This window comes from Pan paniscus, chromosome 17 (genome assembly GCF_029289425.2).
Source record: "Pan paniscus chromosome 17, NHGRI_mPanPan1-v2.0_pri, whole genome shotgun sequence".
In the NCBI taxonomy this organism is placed as follows: domain Eukaryota; kingdom Metazoa; phylum Chordata; class Mammalia; order Primates; family Hominidae; genus Pan; species Pan paniscus.
The window spans coordinates 69,076,953-69,082,915 of NC_073266.2; positions in this window are offsets into that span (position 1 = coordinate 69,076,953).

Consider the following 5,963-nt stretch of genomic DNA (forward strand, 5'->3'; position numbering starts at 1 on the left):
TGGTCAGAGCCACAAGGGGTTACTGGGAGGCTAAAGGGAAGTGGCAAATGTGGCTGAGATTCAGAAAGAAAAGTAGCAAGTGTAGAGAGGCAAGGACTTTTCCATCTTTCAAATTCCTTAAAGGAAGCCAAAGTTCATTTTCCAGTCTCCTTCAGATGCCTCTCCAATCCTTCACAGCAGCGCACACATACCGCAGAAGGAACTCACCATCACAAAAAGATGACAGAGCACTGGGGGCTGGGGTGCCACTTGTGTTGGCTGAGAGCCTGGATGCATGTGAGGTCAAGCCTGACCTTGGGAAAGCTGCTCTCTGGACATTACTTGCTGTGCCACACACACAGCTTGGGTTTCTGAGGAAACAACACAGGCTCTAAGGAGGAACTGGAACGGGGCCCAGGGTATATCTTTTACAGCCCTTACTTTTGAGGAAAATAGAAGACAAAAGGTTTTTAAAAAACACAAAGTGTATACACAAAGTTTACAAGTTTGTGTGTTTTAACATCTACTCTCCTTAAGAATAAGTAGACAGGAAAGATATTACCTGATATGGGTTAAATTGTGTCCCCAAAAAACATGTTTTGAAGTGCTAACCTTTGGTACTTGTGGATATGACCTTGCTTGGAAATAGGTTTTTGCAGACGTAACCAAGTTAAGATGAGGTCATATTTGATTAGGCTGAACCCTGAATCCAGTATGACTGGGGTCCTTATATAAACAAGAGAGACACACGCAGAGTGAAGATGATGTGTTGAAACACAGGAACAGTGTCATGGGATGCTGGGGACAGCAGTTGGAGTGATGCATCTATGGGCCAAGGGAATGCCAAGGATTGCCAGCCATCACCAGGAGAGAAGCATGGGTACTGATGCCCTCACAGAGCCCTCGGAGAGAGTCAACCCTGCTGACACCTTGATTTCAGACTTCCAGCCTCCAGAACTGTGAGAGAATAAATTTCTGTTGTCTTAAGCCACCCAGTTTGTAGCACTTTATTATGGCAGCCCTGGGAAACTAACACACTAACCTTATTTTCATGCTGAGGAATGTAAGATAGTTTTAGGCACCACCTGCTTCTATGCAAGTTTTATGATCTCTCCTCCTAATACTGCAGAAATTATGGGTTTTACCATCTTAGTATATAGCATAATATATCCAGCACACATTATATATTTAGCACTTTATTAGAGTACCCTAGTTTGCTCTTCTGAAAAACTGTGAGGCTGGATTTGATGCTTTCTAAGGCTTTTTTTTCCCTATGTATTCTCTGATCAGAATACCCTGCTCAATGAAGCCACTGGCAATGAAGCTCATTAAAAATGAAATCACTTAGGCAGGGAGTTGGAGAGTGACTCATTTAAAACATTGCCTCCTGGAAACTGAAGTTCATTGAACACAAAAGCTTTTGGAGGGACTCAGATTGGTAGGGACTCTGCAGTCTGACAAAAGGGTCTGGTGACAGGGAGCATCTGATCCCATCTAGGGAGGGTAGGGAGAGGGAGTCCAGAGAGGGAGGCATAAACAAGCCTTCTTCAGACATGCTACCTACGCCTCTCCCATGGCTCCTGCATGCTTGGATGTTACACTTCTTTAAAGAGCAGGTGACAGGTTGCCCCTGGGACGCTCAGAGCCAGGCAAGGTGGGACTTGGCCCTGCTCCCCCTTCTTCTATCTGAAAAGTTGCCCTTAGTCCCACGGGGCCCCTTCCTGTCACACCGACACAGCTTGCTGGTTTTTGTTTTCTTTCACTGTCCTTTTTCTTTTTTCAAAAGTTCCTCACAGGAAGTGTTTGGCAGGCAGCTCAGGCCCCTGCTGAGATGGAGAATCTAGCAAACTTGTCCCGCTGATTGATTAAACACTGAGGAGGCTCCAAGACCCAAGCATGAAATTCCTTGGCTCTGATTGTGCTAAGGGTAGAGCTCACTAAGGAATGGAGTCTGATTACAGCCCAGCCTCTCCAGTGCCTCCTGTTGCCCCAATTTGGGGGATTCTTCTGCTTCGAGTACATCATGGAAAGCAGCACAGAGTTCTCAGCAGGATCTGCGATGTCTGATCCAAGAAAGATTTTTGTTGTTGTTGTCGTTGTTTTTTAATCCTGATCATTGCTCTCAAACCCTTCTCTACACAGCTTGGCGTGGGGGGTAGTTGATTTCCAGTGAAACCAGGTGGAAGCAGTGCCACTGCCACCTGCGAGGAGGAAATGGGCAACAGTCTGTTTCATCCGTCCTGAACATTCAGGCCTGAATGTTCCAAACTGATGCTAAACTGAGACTCTCTGAAGGCCCATGGGGAAGCCTGGCATTGTGTAACCATTTCTTCTCGCAAGGCTCTCCCCTCACATTCACAGCCTGCCACTTAAAGCTTTGGGAGACAATGTAGTTGACCTGTAGTTCTTCCTGTATGTGGTTCCTGGTCAGTCACTGGGCAAGGAGGAGGCTGCAGGCATTGTGCTATCCCCTTATCTCTCTCTCTGTCTGTCTCTTATCTAGTTAAAATCAGCAAATGGAGCTTGGTCCTTCGTTTGTAAAGTAAGGGGGTGGAAAATTATCCCTAAGTTACCTCCTGGTTTAGAAAAGTCTTAATGCTGTTTTATAATAACTCACCCACCTCTCCTCTTCCATGAGCTCAGAGCGGCCCAGCCCTTGGAATATGTTTCTGCCACAACAAGGAATATAGGAGGAGTTGAACAGGAAACCTGCCTCCTATCAGATTCACCTGAGGACGTGGTAAGACATGAAGATCTGAATGGATGCTTTATGCTGCTCTTATGGGACTCCCCACCTCTTTCCCTATCTGAATGCAGATACCTGCATTCTCCTAAACTTGGGATGGTTGTCTGGGATTTCCAGCCACAATTCAGCTTTGTCCTTTGGTAATTGCATTTCGTGTACTTGCGTTAGACTTTGTGAGAATTTGTAGAGCTACCTAGCCCACACATACCATACCCTTCGAGGACTCTTAGGCACATAGACCTACTTTCCACCATCAAGTCCTGGGCTCTCCTAGAGGAACTTGGCTGCTTTTAACACTTTCCTGGATCTGGTATCTCATGTGTCCTCCTGACTCCCTTCCCAAGTTCAGAGGTAAATTTTCTTGGGCTTAGGATGGATCTCTGAGTTGGTTGTGGGGCTAGTTTGCCAAACTGACAGATTGGGAAGTCCAGCCGCTACGGTGCTGGTCTGGTCCTTCTTGTATTTTCTGGCATGAGAATAGAACTGTCTTAAAAGATTGGCGAAGGACTGAATCAACAGTTGTGACCATCTTTGAATGTCAGGACGGTGGTTCTCAACTGATACGTGTGGCTGGGTATTAGGAAGGTAGATGTAGTGTGTGTGTTGGCACATATCATTATTACCAAGATACAATTACCAAATGGGTGTGTGTGTCATAACTACCAAAATGGGATGTGTCTGTGAATGGGCTAAGACAATTTGATATATCCATTCTATTCCTCTGCTTTTCTGTCTTTTAAAGCTTCCCCATTCTCTTATCCCAACTCTTTTGCCTCTCCCCAACACACAGATTGAGAAATATTGTGTTAGAGGAAGGTAGGGGCAAAGAGATAAGAAGTTCACTACATAGTTCATCTGATTACCTGTCTTAGGGAAATGCTAGCCGATGTAACAAACAAACCCTAGAATGTTACTGTCTTATGTAACAAATGTTCTTTCCTCACTAATGTGATAGTTCAGTGTAGTTGTTCCTGAACAGTAGGCTGATCTCTTTTACACAGTAATTCAGGGACCCATGCTCCTACCCTCTCATGGTTTACATCTTCTACCTTGGAGTTCTTTGCTGCAGGTGGCTGAGAAAAGAGAGTATGCAGAACTCCCATGCACTTCTCAAATTCCACGGTCTGGAAGTCAAAATATATCACGTCCTTAACATTCTGTTGGAGAAACAGAATTATTGGCCCTTCCTGGAAGCAAGAGGGGTTGTGCTAGGAAATGTAGTGGGTGACTATGTGTCTACCTCCCAGCAATACTCCCACTATAGATGTGCACATATTTTGGTGTTCAGCTATCCATCTCTGTCATAATTGCTCATATATTTATCAGAAACTTCACATCACAGAGCTCAGAAACTTTCTTTTACTGTGAGTTTTTATATAAATAAAAATAGAATTGGTAGCCAGCTACAGGAAAAAAAGGGGGTAAAAATATGAATCAGATCTGTGCATAAATCTTGGCTTCAAAATTTAATAATTGTGGAAATCTTGGGCAATTTTCCTAAACTCTTTATACCTCAATTTACAGATCTGTGAAACAGGGATAATAATATTTCTTTATGAGGTTAATGGCTGCAGATGACATAAATAGAGGACTTGGCATATAATAAGTGCTCATTAAATAGTAGCTTTTATTTCAATCTCAATAAAATCATTGCAAATGGATTTTCATCAGTTAAGACGTTACTGTTCAACTCACAATATCCTAAAGTTTGAGACTTTTCTTCTGTAACCCAAGTTAGAATTTACTTATTCTTAGAAGGTTAGAGTTAGATGGCCCTTGAAGATTATCTGATTTCTGGGGACATTAGATGACTTTTTCAAGGTCACAGAGGTAATTATTGGCAGAGATAAGACTAAACTTTAAGTCTTTTCACTTGTAGATCAGTGTGCTAGCCAATTCTTTCAGTTAAACTTGGTGAAACTGAGTACACTGAACTTGTAGCCTCCAAGTTGGAGCTTTTGAGTGACCCATTTGGCTGCCCAAAGCAGGCCAGGGACACACAGCTGTCCTCCCCCCTGCAGTCCTGTCTGTTTATTCTGCCCACTTGCTGAGGAATGGGCTGTGGACAAGCTGTTTGGTTTGTTGCATATGATTTCTAGGCTAGCTTTTATTTTCCTGAATTGCCCATCATTTTCACTATCATGGTGCAGGGATTGTCTTCAGAAAATGAGCTTTGTTCTTTCCAGAGAGGTTACTTCTAACCAGTTATTAAAATAGGGCTTTCAGTTCATCTTCTCCTGAAAAGTGGTAGTGCTTTAAAGGACATAAAAAATAGATTCTCTAAGTGCCATATTTTAAACCAATATTTTTCTTCCTACCCCTCCTTTTTCAAACCACTGGAGACCCTTTCTTTCAATGGCTTTCAGGCTATTAATATTAAGAACATGCCATATCCATATGTTGTGTGAGTGAGCACGTATGTATTTCTCACTCAGTAAACACATTATAACATTCTATAGTGAAAATCCAACATGACTCAGCATCATTGTTTTGAGAAAACTGAATTTCTGCCAATCATTTCTAATAAAGATAGTAACCTTCAACTCTGACTGGTCACATGTTGACCACAAGAAGAACGAGCAGAGTAGCCATTGTCTGTCTGCTGTACACTCAGGCAGTGTCACATAGGGCCTGGTTATAGCATTATCCTCGCTTTTTTCTCTAAAGGGTGGCCTTTGCTAACCCTCATAGAGAGGACTTAGTAATCAGGAAATATGATCTTACTGCCTTTTGCACTTTGGAGAAGTCTTCTAGAGTTTCTTTACCACTCAAAATGACAAGGTGAAGTCCCTTTTCCCACCTCCCCAGACTTCTCCAGATTACATACTCTAGTCTTTGGGAAGGGATAATGGATTCTTAGATAAAGAGACCTAGAGGGTCAGAATTTCAGAGACAGGAATTATTTCCAGCAGAATTAATTGCTCTATACCACACTTCCAAAGTGTGGTTCAGGCTCAGACCTTTGGATGGAGGATAGCCTATGAGGTTCCCTCTCCTATCCCTGTCTCTCCCCCTTTTTCATGCATCCCTCCCTTCCAAATTCATCAGTCTGGATCTTTCCACCCTTTGCCCCATGGAAGGTGTTCTTCCTCCTATCTTATTCCCAAAAAGAAAAGCAGGATCCTTTGTTCCTCCTTTTCTCATAAATTATCAGGCTTCAGTCATTCGCCGGATATTAATAAAAGTGCTTCCCTGGTTTAGCTATGATAGACTGGGAATAGTGGGTTCTGGTCCCAAT